Consider the following 13584-nt stretch of genomic DNA (forward strand, 5'->3'; position numbering starts at 1 on the left):
TATGATGGAGCCCAGTGTAGAAATGCATTGTACAAGTACATTCACAGCAACTGTATAAAATATTGCCTTGAGATAGATCAAAACAAAACAAAACTAGCAAGGGGAACTTTCCATTGCCTTACATAGGACATGGCCATTTATTTATTGCATTTTATGCTGCCCTTCCATCAAGGAGACCTGCCCTTCCATCAAGGAGACCATACCCTCCCCTGGCACTCTTTCCTCACACTGCGTTGTTGGGAGAGAGAGTGACAGGCCCAAGGTATTATGCATCTTTTACAGCAAGTGTAATACAACCATTCCATTGGACATTCATGTCCAACAATCAACTGTAGCTGAAATAAAGAAAAAACAAACAAATGCCAATTAGTTTGATCTTCCAGGAGTCTATGCCTTTTATGGAGAAAACTCTTTTTCCTTAGCTGTCCATTTGAATGTTTTTTCTTTAACACCACTCAGCTAACTTTCAACAGCCATTTCAGTAAGATGTGGCCAGAGCTGGCCCAAGACATTTTGCTTTCTGAAGCAAATGACAACACGATGCCCTAGTACAGAAGCCAACTGGACTAGTAATCCTCCTTCAGTGCTGGCTTCCTTCACCATACATGAGGGCAGCAGGCTAGTTTGTAAACCGCCCAGAGAACTTCAGCTATGGGGCGGTATATAAATGTAATAAATAAATAAATTAGGGGGCCCAGGTCAAGCTGTGTGACATATTGGTCCTTTTCAGAAGACACCTTAAACCATGGCTTTACGCAAGGTGAATAAGGCTTTTTGCCTTATTCACTGAGGTTAAAGCTGTGGTTTAAGGTGCCTTCTGAACAGGGCCATTTAGTTCTGCCCTCCAACAGAAGGGAATGGTCAGGTAGCTCAGGTGGAATAGTTGGGCAATGCAGCCATTATCCCCAAGCATCTGCCACTTAAGGTTGTCACCTCACCCTGCCTAATAGGACCAGCCCTGGATATAGTTTCCAGCCATTTTAGGCTTGAGTATTCACAGGATAATAGGGTTGACATAACCTGAATATTATGTCTGAAGTTTTAAAGGGTTACACAGTGCTGCTTTGCCTCTTGCTTCTGTACCAATATATTTGGTTACCTTCCTCTCTCACATACTGTGGAGCAAACCTAAAGTCTTGTTTCCTGTAGCCAATAAGAGAAGGAAATGGGCAAAGTGACTAATGAAGAAATGGAGCTTGGGGCAAATTGCAGCATCCTCTTGCTGCTGCTTTGGATCTTTGAATATTCAGGCATGATCTCTGAATTGATACCCAGCAACCATAGAACAGAATTTTCTTTCAATCCTTTTGCACATTTATCATGAGCTTCAGGGGTATATCTGAATTCAGAGGGTCAGCACCTCTTCAGTGAAAAGGGATGGAGGTTTTGGACATGAATTATGTGCATCAATTATTGCAGAAGTTCTTGGGACATTGTTTAGTAGCCCCATGGAGCTTAGTATTCTAATAATCTCAGTAATTTTTACCTTATTTTATTCCTAGTTCAGTAGGTAAAACTGGTTTTCATTTTTGTGTTTCAGGACTGACTTGATTTTGTTAGTGTGCCTGAGTTTTTAGAGCAATCTGCACTGATATAATTGAAGTGAGCAGTGTTGTCCTTTACTGGAAATGTGAAGTGCTTCCTTTTCCTATGTAGCCTTTAGAAAGAATTAAAGAAGGATTTGGCTCTTCTAAGTTTGTCTTGTAACGTGAAGTTTCTTGAAAACCTCTGAGTCATCACATGGATCTGGAATCTGGGTATGTTAGAATGATTATTGAGACACAAGAGGTTTAGAATTTGGAATATGTGCCTAGTATATACTTTAAACTTCAGGTTTAGCATCAGCAAAGATGCTGTAGGGAAGCCACATATTTAGGTAGATGTTACTTTCTTAACAATTCAAGTTTTCAGATTCCTGCACAATTTGATTAATGAAGAAACAAACTGGCCTGCATCAAAGACTTTTAAAATAAAGCTTAAATGGACCCATTATTTTAGTTCTGAATATACATCCTGCAAAATAATTATCATTTAAACACCCTTTACTCACAACATACATTGTATTTATAATCTGGGCAATTAATGGGTGGATTTCCCCCCACACTTCCAAAGCATATTCCAAAGCAGATTCTAATCAGTGTAAGTAATTGTAAGTGTGGAATATGGCATATTTGGGCTAATTGGGATGCGATATACCCTTGCTCATATACAATGTCCATATAACATCTAAAACAGTAAACTTGAACTACCAAAGACTTAGTCACAGTGCAATCTATAAACATGCATCTTAAAGCAGTGCTTGAGCCACTTACCAAGTTAGTCCCCCCAGTGCCTTTAATAACTGTGGGGGTATGGGGGATATTTCAAATTTGCATCTACTGGATATATCTGACACATCTATATACAAGAACTCCATTTGGATCAGGAGTTAAAATTTCCTACGAGAGTGCCTCTGGAAGATGTGGTGAAAGGCAGCTTGCAGAATTTATGAGTGATGGTGTTTCTTGAGGGACAGTGACCTGAGGGGTGTGTGTGGAATGAGCAGTGCTCTTGTTAAGGCCTATTGTTGACCTGAACAGTTAGTACAGTTTAACATTTAGGATTGCCAAGTGTTAACCTAGTCAACATGCCTGTTCCTTTTAAAAGCCTGAGGCACTGAGTACTACTTTCCTGCTGCTTTGGACCTTTAAAGTTACAGCATTATCTCCTGATTAAACCCTTAAAAGAGCTTTAAGGGCACAATCCTATGCATGTTTAGACAGCCTTGGAGAACCCACTTCAGGGCAGTAATGGGAGAAAATACAACAGTGCCTCCTTTCCCTGGTGGTTTTTTTTTTAAGTAGTAGTAGTTTGCTGTGGTCAAAGGCTTTAGGGGTTGACTCGTTTATATGCTACTTGACTTTAACGAACTTTGCACAGCCTTCACCCTCTTACAGAGAAGTGGGATTATGGATCCTTTCCACTTAAAAAGATCTTTTTTTCACCTATTTGGGGGACCTTATGGTGCTGTTGCAGAGGAGAAAGACGCCATTCTCATGGCCATTTATTTTAGAATCATGAAATTCTATTAGGACGTGCAGACGAGAGCTGGCTAAGACCATTTCACACAGGACACGTGGTTTCTCCGTCCCTGCTAGGGTTACATGTGTGCTTCGAAAGAGCGCGCCCGTTACACGTTCGTGTTGACACCGGCATTGGTAATGGGTGAAGGAACCGCCTCATGTATGTTGTTGTTGTGTGAGAACACGCTCGACTGCGAGCGCGCGGTTATTGCACAGGGAGAAGCCAGCTCTCCGTGCTGGCAGCGCGGAAAGTGTTCGTGAGAGTCTTTCGACCGCAGGTGTTCTTTCTCTTTCGCCCAGTGCTTGCTAAGCGGTCGAAAAAGAGCCTTCCTTTCCCCTCTGGGGCGTTAGAGAACTTTTCTCGGCGTAGGAATACCGGTAGCAGCGGAGTGGAAGGAGTGCTGCGCTTTGCCTTATGTGTGGCCAGGTTAAGCTGTGGCTGCCTGAGGCCATGAGGGGCTCTTGGAAATACCGCCCACTCTGTCGCCGGGATTCTCGGCCATTCGCCCGGGGACGGGCAGGCGAGGCGCCTCCTTGATATGTACCTATCTATACACACATTGGACACCGTCCTCGCTTTCTCTTGGCCCCCTTCCTTTCCGTTGCTGGGGCGGCGGGAGGGAGGGGGGCGAGAGGCGGCGGCGCGGGCGAAGCGGGTGTCGACTTGTCTGTGCGTTTGTGTCCCCGGCGCCCTGTCAACATTGGACGTCCCCTCCCCCAACCTCCCATCTCTCTCTCTCTGCCCTTCCTCCTTTCACGGAGAGTGGGGGGCGGGGAGAACTTCCCTCGTGGACAGCGAAGGCCGCCTCGGGAGCGCGGGCGCGGGGGGGGGAGGAGGAGGTTAGTGACCTGACTCTCCTCCTCCTCCTCCTCCTTTCCCCCCCGCCGCCGCTCTTTTAGGAGAACTGGATTCTTGCATAAATTATGCCAGTGGTTCATGACGTATAGCCGTGCGGGGCGGGGCTGGCGGCCGGCCGGGCGCGCTCTCTTCCTCCGCGCTCGCCCCCGGGAGGGAGGAGGGTGGGTAGTGGCGTCGGGGACGCGCCTCGTGGCGGGCGGAGGGAGCGAGCGAGCGAGCGACGGGGGCGGGCGAGCGGACAGGCAGGGGGCGGTAGCAGCAGCGGCAGCCGCCTGGCTGGCTGGTGTGTCGCTCGGCTTCTGCGGACGCGCTCGGGAACTATCGGATTAAACTTGAATCGAGTGAAATTGCACAAAGGAGTGAAGCGGACCCGGGACCCGGTGGAGACCCCAACACCCTCAGTGACCCCCTCGCGCCTCTCGCCGGCCCTGGTCTGGGATCTCCGCCCGCCTCGCTTTGACCGCCCGGCCGAAACCAACTCCCGGTGCGTGCGCGTGTGTGTGTGGGGCTTTCTCTCTCTCCCCCTCTGTGTGTGTGTTTGTTTGTTTGTTAGGGAGGGAGGAGGGAGAGGCGCTCTTCGGCTCCCTCAGTCCTCTTCCCCACCCCCCGCTCCGTTCCCGAGGACGCCGCCGAGCCCGTCCTGACCCGGTGAGTGACCCGCGCCTTAAGAGTCGACTCGAACACAGCCTAGAGGGCAGCGGCGCGCCCGGCATGGAGCTGCTGTCCGGTTGGCCGGGCCCCACAGCAGGTCGGAGCTGCGGGTGGGTGCGTGGGGGGAGGAGAGAGCGGAGTGCGGTGCGTTTTCAAGGCTCCTCACCCGGTTTCCGCGGGTGCTGCGCTGGTCCATGTGCATCCCCCGGCCGAGGAGCTTCCCAGGATGTAAGGGGAGAGAAAGGGAAAGGAGGGAGGAGGAGGAAGCAGCAGAGAACACACCGGAGAGCGGGAGCCGGAGCGAGTCTGGCGGCTCTTCTCTTTCTGACCTCTTCCTCCTCTTCTTCCCCTCCCCCCTCCGCTTCTTTCCTCGAGCGCAAGTTTGGAGGGTGATTAAAATGAGAGAAAAGTTGGATGAAAGTCTTCGGGGTGGGGGAGCGAAGGAGGCGAGGGGGGGGGTGGTCGGAGCCGGCAGCGGAGTGAGGGGACGACGACGGGATGAGGCGAAGGGCTGAGCGAGCGGCGCTCGGGAACGCTCTCCCCCCCCCCCTCCGCCCTGCTGGCCACGCTGAGCGCTCCCGGCCCTGGCAGCACAACAAGCGCTAACAAAGTGCGGGGGCCGCCTCCTGCTCGCCTGACCCGGGGGCTCCTTGCGGACACATGGAGCTGTTGGGGGTGGGGAGGGAGAGAAAGAGCTCGAGGAAATGGAGGTGATGGTGGTGGTGGCGGCGGCGCTGGGTGGGGGGAAGAGCTGAGAGACACGAGGTTGCGCTGGGGTTATTTGTCTTCCCTGAAGAGGAGCGCGCAGGCTGGAGGTGGGAGTGAAACGGGAGTCTCACATGCAGGGGGAGGGGGGAAGCTCCCGACTGTTTCCCAACAACCCAAGAAGAAAGGGGGGCGTCGGGGGGGGGGGAGAAAGAAGAGAGAGACGCTATCTAAGGGGGCTGGCGGCGGTAGCAGCAGCAGCAGCAACATAATAGAGACTTAACCCCGCGGACCAAGTCTGCTTCCCTTTCTCTCTGTGTCTCTTTTCTCTCTCTCTCTCTCTCTCTCCCCCCGCTCCCCGCCCCCGGCGATCTCCACCTTTCGCCTGCGCGCTTCTCTCCCCCCCCCCCGCCTGATCAGGAGCGGGTCGCTGAGAAGGTCTCCCTGGTGGCCGTAGTTTTCCCCCCTCCCTTCCCGAAACCAAGGCCATTTTGAGGGTGAGCGGAAAAGGTGGTCTGAGGCCAGGCGGTCAGGGAGTGCGTCTGTTTAGATTTGATTCATACAGGGGAAATGGGGTTAGCCAGGGATTTTGTTTCTCCTTGGGTTGTGGTGGGTGGGTGCTGGAATACAAGGCTGGTGGAAGTGGGAAGCGGACGCTGGAGAGGTGGATGGTGGGGGCTGTTGAGGGGGTGGGGAGGGAAGGTTGTTAGTGAGTCTCAGGGAGAGGGAGCAGCCATCATTATATTGCATTCATTTTTCCTGGTACCATTACATAAGGGGACACCCTTCCGCACTGTTAAGACACCCCCTCAAATTGACGGTGGGGCAGTCGTGGGGGGGGGACGCGGGGGCAGCTGAACTCATGGGATGTACTACATAGACGGTAAATCGGATGAGTTTCCCCGGATCACTTTTGGATACCGGTCACGCCTCGGTTTAAAGTAGTTTTTAGACGGACAATGGACAAAAGAAAAGTAGAAATGAACAGGGAGTTCCCTTTTAATTGTTAGAGATCGTTAGATGCAACACCCAACTCATTCTACTTTGTCTTTGTTTTTGTTTGGTGTGGTACTGAATGTGCTTTCCAAGTAGATCTAGTTGAGATTTTTGTTTTTTGAAAAATTGCATTTTCAATCACTTGGTCCTCATAGATTTTGGTTTGAAAACTTAAAATCTCAAACCAATAAGCCCCCCCCCCCCCGGCTGCCAGAAACGTGTTGTGTGAAATTTATTTTCTTCAGTGCTGAAACTCAGCAGCTTTTCTCTTGGAGGAAATGTGCTTGCGTGTCTCAAATAATATGTACAACACCTATAAAAATAAAAGTTGAACAAAATATTTCTGCTTTTTTGTAGATCACCATTCTAACGGAGGCAAAACAATCTTAGTGACTATGACCCTAGAAGCATGGGTAGCCGATTAATCCCAGTTATAAATCCAGTTAGTTTGCAGTAATGTGTGAGTATTATAATTTTTTTTGTTAAAAAGCACAGTTGCTAACTATTTTTTTAATGTAAGTTGAGATTGATCATTTTTCCAATTAGAATGCTGCGTCTGTTGCTTGGAGTGTTCGTGTCTTGCTATTGCACAACAGAGGCTCTTCAGTCTTTAACCTAAAATGGCAGCTTAATTTGACTGGGGCCCCATTCATTGACAATGATAATAAAAAGCCTGAAAGCTAAATGTAGTTGGATGCTTAGAGTACATTTGAGAATTCTTCTTTGCGCTGTAGAATGGTGCAGAGAAAGCAACTTCCATCCTGAGTACAAAAGTTTCCAACAAAATTTCTTATTCTAAAAATGGTATTGGTTTATGAAAAACATATGCTAATAAACAGTGGTTAGATAACTTAATGATGGTGAAAAAGCTTGGAAGGTTTAGCTTCCCCTTGCCTCTTCCAGTCCTTGTCCTAAATAGACAATATTCACTATTATTTGAAGTAGTGGGCTATGCATGGAACATCCATATATGAAGTATGAAACAGGTGACTGTCATTCGGATCCCCAGGTTTAAAAATGAAATTACCTTTTTGTCATTCCATAATACTAATCTGGAGTGCAGTTTATTTCCTAATAAATTCAATATTTAAACAAAAAACAATATTTTGAAAATTAACACAACTTTTAATAGGAAGTGCCTTATTTCAAATAATGTACTTGTGAATCATTGTAATGCTGAAAAGAATCCTAGAAGTTCCCACTATTCCTGGAAGAGATGCATATATCTTCTGAACAGGACCATATGTTTATAAGAGAAATCAGTTTACTTATTTCAAGTCCTTGAAACGTGAGATATTAAAACCATACTTTTGGGTAGTTGTTGCTACCCTTTTAAAAATCAAACTAGATTTTTTTAAAAAATAGTGAGTGTGGAAAGAACCTTACTACTTTTAGAAATAAATATAAGATAATGTTACAAAAATACTGAATTAATGCAGAATGATAATTTACCCAACTTCACTGTCGTCTTGAAGAATATCAAATAAAGTAATTGCAGTGCTGATATTTGTTTTCAGAATATTGAACTATTGTAACACCAAAGTACACAGAACTAGAAAGGCTGTGGTCAGATGCAGGATCCATTTAAGTCTAGTTTTATAACTCATTTTAGCTGCACATTAGAAATGCTTTTCAAATTCCGAGGGTTGGATCCAAAAGTTCTGTTTGGTGAGCACAAAGTGTCCTTTGATCTAATCCATTGAAACTAGTTAGTTAAAATATTTTTTGCAGTTTCATCACATGTGCTATACAAGGAACTTGTATTGGTTCCTCGTTACTGTTTTCTGTTCAGTCAATCTTCAATTAGAATTCTAGTAGGTTGTAAGTATGGTGCTATGGCACGAAAAGTTTTATGTTAGCATTTTCTAAATACAGAAATATGGTAATAGAACAGGAGTTATAATCTGTTCTTGTTCTTCCCTTTGAAGAAAACTTGCAAGTTCCTTTATTTTGAACTGCAATTTTGGAGGTATGTTAACAGGATTTGGGGTTCCTGAAAAATCACTTTCTTCATGGAAAACATACCCATATAGGAAAAAGCATGAAAACCAGGTGGGATGATTTCTTATGTATTTCACTGCATGTACAAACATTGGGAAGCTACATCCGTTTCCTATCACATGTACCCACAGTTAAATAGATACATGTGACATGGTCAGTTATCCACAAATGTGCTTGCCACAGGTGAATGTATCTTAATGCAAAAGGGGTGGGGTTCTTTGCCCTGGCTTGAGAGGCATTCCATTTTTTTTTGAAGCTCAGCATATCATTGGGAATGTCAGGCAGAGACACAGCTCTTCTCCCCAGCTTGGTACTGGGGAGGAATGGGTGGCTTGTTTCCATAGTTACACTGAGCTTTTGATGTGTAAAAAAGAAAACTGTCCCTCCCTATGTGAGAGAAGGTGATGGTACAGATCTTGACTGGCTACTAAGGCCATCCAGAATTTGTGGGCCCCTGATGATGCTGGCATTTTCTTTTGCCTTCTCTCTTTTACAAAGGATTGCACAGTTGGAATAATTTGAGGTAGCCCTCAATTAATTTGGCAATGGCACATCAGGGAGTTGGGAAAAATGGAGATCGGAAAAGTGTTCTCTAGAGTTTTGCACTCTATAAAGTTTTAACTTTCAGTGCCACTTGATGTGTGCTGCAGTCAGTTCAGTGACTTTTCATAGTGGAAACTTAGGTTCAAACCTTCCCCATTGTGGCTCCACACTTTACATTTGCCACTGACACAGAAGTGTTTTCCACAGGAAGCATGTAAATAATGCACATCTTTATACATTGAAAATGCCCCACCAGTACCCTAGTTCAATAGGGGATTACAGGTGTGTGTATGTGTGTTTAAAAATGTGTATCAGATTTCACATATTGGGGAAACACAGCTGTAGTCACAATGAACATGATTGCCACATACTGTGGAGCTGCCCTCAGCAATAAAGTTCATCAGGGCGCTGTTGGCAAGTTATCTCTCAACTTTTTTTAGCATATTATGTGAACAATGAATTCACTGATATTACTGGCAGAACTCCCCATGTTTCTGGCAATTAGAAAAAGCCTTCGATGACCACATGGATTCTTGTCAGCCATATCCATGATTGCTCAGTTTACACTTTCCCTTTGGTTTATTTGAGGAGGGGTAGTCAACTTATGTATCCCTGGGAGCCATTCTAATTTCCAGACAGTGACGTAAGAGCCAGAGGAATATTTTGCTTCAGAAACTGACCTTTTAGATAGGCATGCTATACTAGCGTGACAAGAGCATCACAGCCCCCATCTAGTAGTAAAGGCTTCAGTTACAGAGCATATGTGCTCAGACATAGTTGAACTATTGTGTATAAAATGTAAATATATTTTGCTATGACACAGTCTGTCTCTGCCTCTTAGAAGTTGAAAATATTTTTTTGTTTGTACACAGTTTAGTTTGAAAGAAATGTTTTACTGCAGCTCATTTAAAATTTGGTAAAGCCAGCAGGTGTCAGATGAAGTCCAACGATTGCCAGTTGGCCAACCCTAGTCTGTGTGACCACATACCTCAGCAAGGTGGACCAGTGTTCTCACCTCATTGAAATGCAGGTTTTAGTCTGGTGTGTGCTCTACCTCCCTTTTCTGGAGTCCAGAAAAGGGCAAGGGCTGTCCCTGACCTCACATTGAGCCTCAAAAGTTTTTGAAGCTCAGTGTGACGTTACAGTCAAGAATCCTTCCCCATCAGGAGAGAAGAGAGGATTGGTAACTAATTTTTTTTAGTTAGCTAGCAAGGTCAGTCCAATTTGTGGATCCCTGCGCCTGAGAAATCACAGGGTGACTGTTGGGTAAAAATATACTTTATGAATTGCCTTATGTTTATGTTTGGACTCAATTTTCTACATGTTTCCTATTCTTTGCAGTAGTGGTAAGGTAAAGATTTGCATGAATGAGCCCAGCTACTTGTGACAAGTAGAGAAGGCCAAAGTTATAAGGAAATTATACTTGGCTTACTAAGTTGTTTCAAAATAGAGTTGGCTGTGTCACACTAGCCTGATACTTTCATAATATTTTTGAAATAAAATATGGCTACTCTGGTTGAAAGCACTAGATCAACTAGACCAGTTATGCCTGCTTCTTGATCCTTGCCATGTCTACACATACATTAGCACCAGTAGAAAGTCAGTGACACGTCCTAGTAAGTATATTCAGGATTCCAGCCTTAAATATCTAAATGAACAGTAGGAAATCTCTTTGTACCAGTTTGTGACCACTTTTCATACTGCCATGTCCAGGAGAATTTTTCTCTTGCCTCTTTTTCTAACCAAGCTGCAGCAGATCATACGTGGTACAGAGCAGAACCAAAACACAACGCCCTTTTATCTCAGATCAGTGATTTGTGTAGGAACTGTTACTTATGCTTTAATGAATTACTAATTTCTAAGCAACCATTTTCTAAATTGTATTTTGTAACTTAAAATTGGTTCCAAATCCCTAAATACGATAAATATTTTGAAAGATGCTTAAAAGCGGATTAGTTCCTAGCTTCCAGCACTGTCATCTTTTTGATTCTGTAAACATAAATGTAGGACTATGCATGTAAAGTTAACTGTTCTAAAGCTCTTGACTCTTTTAAAAGTGCTATATCATGAATGGACAGTAGGCAGTATCCAGCATGTTGCAAACTTTTGCTGGGTTCCTGTGGGAGCTCTCTGATTCTTAAATTTATGTGGAACTGAATATAGGACAGGGGCAGAGTGGAAGGGGCCTATCTTGGAAGTAAACCCAATTGAATTCAGTGGAACTTACTTCCAAGTAGACCTATATAATATTGCACTGCTGGTCATTTATATAATTTCAGAATTCTTCAAGAAATTTATGTAGAACATCCAAATTGATATAGAGATTTGATATTCTGAATTTAGGAGTTGATCACGGCTGTTTTCTAAACCAATGATTTTTAAAACTATTTCTCTCCTGTCATTACACCTATGCTTTTTGTTGAAATTCCTTTTTCAATTTGCTTAGCGTTCATGATGTCTATGTGAGACATTTAATAAGTGCTGGGTAATATTCAACAAACAACTTTGAAATCAAGTTTGGGGGGAAAATAGAACTTCTGGCTAGAGTAAGAAATTAATGGCTCGATCTAAAATATGTTCCTCACCTCCCCCCAATGGGTTTTGTGAAGCATGTACAGAGATTATTGTGTTAGTTTTGATTCATACTGAAACAGGGGGTTTATCATAACAGTAAATGTTGATAAGGCACAACCTCAACATGATTTATGTGGGAATGATATATCACAATACTATTTTCCTTTTTTAAAAGGAGGATTATTTATTTATTTATTACATTTATATACCGCCCCACAGCCGAAGTTCTCTGGGCGGTTCACAAAAGCTAAAAACAGTAAACATTAAAAGTATACAAAATTTAAAAACCATCAGAGACATAAAAACAACAGTATAAAAATAGCAGCATCCATTTAAAACAACAGTTCTGGGGTCCATTAAAAAACAAACTTTATTCTTCTTAGATGTTATATGGATTTCTGAATCTCTTAATTGGCTCTTAATGAAGATATCCAGAAACAGGTCAGGTAACCAACTACCCACTGAGTCCCTGTTATTGTTTTGTTATATATTTTGAATTTCTGTGGACTTTCTTTTAGCAGTCTATATATTTATTTGAAATGTGTACATTATATATTTTGTGGACTAAATCTAGAAACTCTAGGAAAGACGATAAACATAAAAAGGCTTATAGTTTTATATGATTCAAAGTTATTAGTGATGCAGACAAACAGATATCAAGCAGAAAGCTTGAGTATGTATGTGAACTCATCTTGCAGGGCTTGGCTAAGTATAACTCAATATACTTGTTTAAGGGATGGTTGACGTAGTTATTTCTGGGAATGGCAAGGGATACTTTTTAAGGAATTCCAGTGAAATTGGTACTCTGCACATAACAGAACCTAGAAAACTGGCATGTTGAAGTTCTTGTAGCAGAAATGTTGTGGTGAAAAAACTTTTCAGGCTGAAAGTTGAAAAACTTCTGTTTTAGTGCAGCTGTCAAACTAAAAATTAACAGTATTGGTCATGTGGGTTCAAAACACCTTGTAGTTTAGTAGACTAAATGGATAATCTGTATTTTTAAATGGTCATCGCCTTGCTAAAACATGTATGCCTTCATTCAGAGATGGTAATCTATGCACAGAATTTGGATTTCTGCATATGGTTAAGCTGTAATATTTGTTTGTCAGCTTCTGTGTATAAAGAAAGAACTTCACCCAGTAATGGGGCAGTATATGTGGTACAAAATGTAGTTCCATGTTTAAAATAGTGTGTTCTCTGTAGTTGTGACTGCAGCAATTTATATGTAGACTTTTGGTTGTGCTCACAGTTTCCTGGATTATGGCAATTCCTGATGGAGATTGAAGATGGCAAGGATACAATAACTGGTTGTTCGGGAACACTGAGCAAAGACATTAATTTAAATATGTAGGAAAAACTATTGGAACAGGTATTATTATTGTCATAACTAGCAATGTTCATTTTGAGATGCAGAATCCAAAGTATAATGCATGTATACATGCAACATGGGAGATACATTGGCAATGAGTGCAGAATAAAAGTTTGTGGTAGATGTTTTGCCTGGGATCAACCATTATTTTCACGATTTTTAGTATGGAAACAGGTTGGTGTTACCTGCCTTGAAAGTGCTCTGGCACTGTGTAAAAGCACACTCAAGTTTTGTTGTCCTTTGTATGTACCCAGGTTTCTTCTTATTTTAATCTTCTGATGGTATATATCATGGTAACTATATAGAAACTAGATTGAATTTGTTGAACTGTAGAGCTAAGAGTAAGAATATAAATATATTGTAGTTTTGAATCATCCAGAGTTATCTACATAGTTCTTAGGGTTGTCTGCCTTTCTAAAATGAAGAAGAGGATTGCTATTTCAAGGTTGTCTGTCTTGGTCATCGGGTATGTCTAGTTTAGCCTTCCCCAGCCTGGTCCCCTACAGTTGTGTTAGATTGAAATTATCTTCATCTCTAACCATTGATCATGCTGGGGCTGTAGTCAAAAACATCTGGAGGGCACTAGTTTGTGAAAGATTAGTCCAGCTGTTCACAGAGCTTGGAAATCAGTCTCTTACTCTCCCCAATTTCCCTTATTTTGGGGAAGATAGTGTTGTAGAATAGTATGGTCAGGGTTATCCCATCCTTTCCAATCTTGTCCTCTTCCAAGTTACGAATTTGGCTAGCAACTTAGGGTGTGGTCCTATTTGGATTCCTGTCAACTTCTGAACTTGGTGGCTGACGGAGATCCTATGCAAAATGGT

General features: G+C 43.4%; 1 protein-coding gene across 7 annotated transcripts in view; it reads left to right on the forward strand.

Moving 5' to 3' along the window:
- The first annotated feature begins 4189 nt into the window (after nucleotides 1–4189).
- The window catches only part of CHD7 (chromodomain helicase DNA binding protein 7), a 154430-nt gene continuing 145035 nt past the window's right edge, over nucleotides 4190–13584 (forward strand). For 3 of the 7 annotated variants that reach the window (XM_063130767.1, XM_063130772.1, XM_063130773.1), the window contains exons 1-2: nucleotides 4190–4405; nucleotides 6631–6733. The gene's annotated coding sequence lies outside the window, so the exon portion shown is untranslated. The other 4 variants (XM_063130768.1, XM_063130770.1, XM_063130769.1 and 1 more) reach the window with 4 other exon arrangements.

This window comes from Elgaria multicarinata, chromosome 7 (assembly GCF_023053635.1).
Source record: "Elgaria multicarinata webbii isolate HBS135686 ecotype San Diego chromosome 7, rElgMul1.1.pri, whole genome shotgun sequence".
Classification (NCBI taxonomy): domain Eukaryota; kingdom Metazoa; phylum Chordata; class Lepidosauria; order Squamata; family Anguidae; genus Elgaria; species Elgaria multicarinata.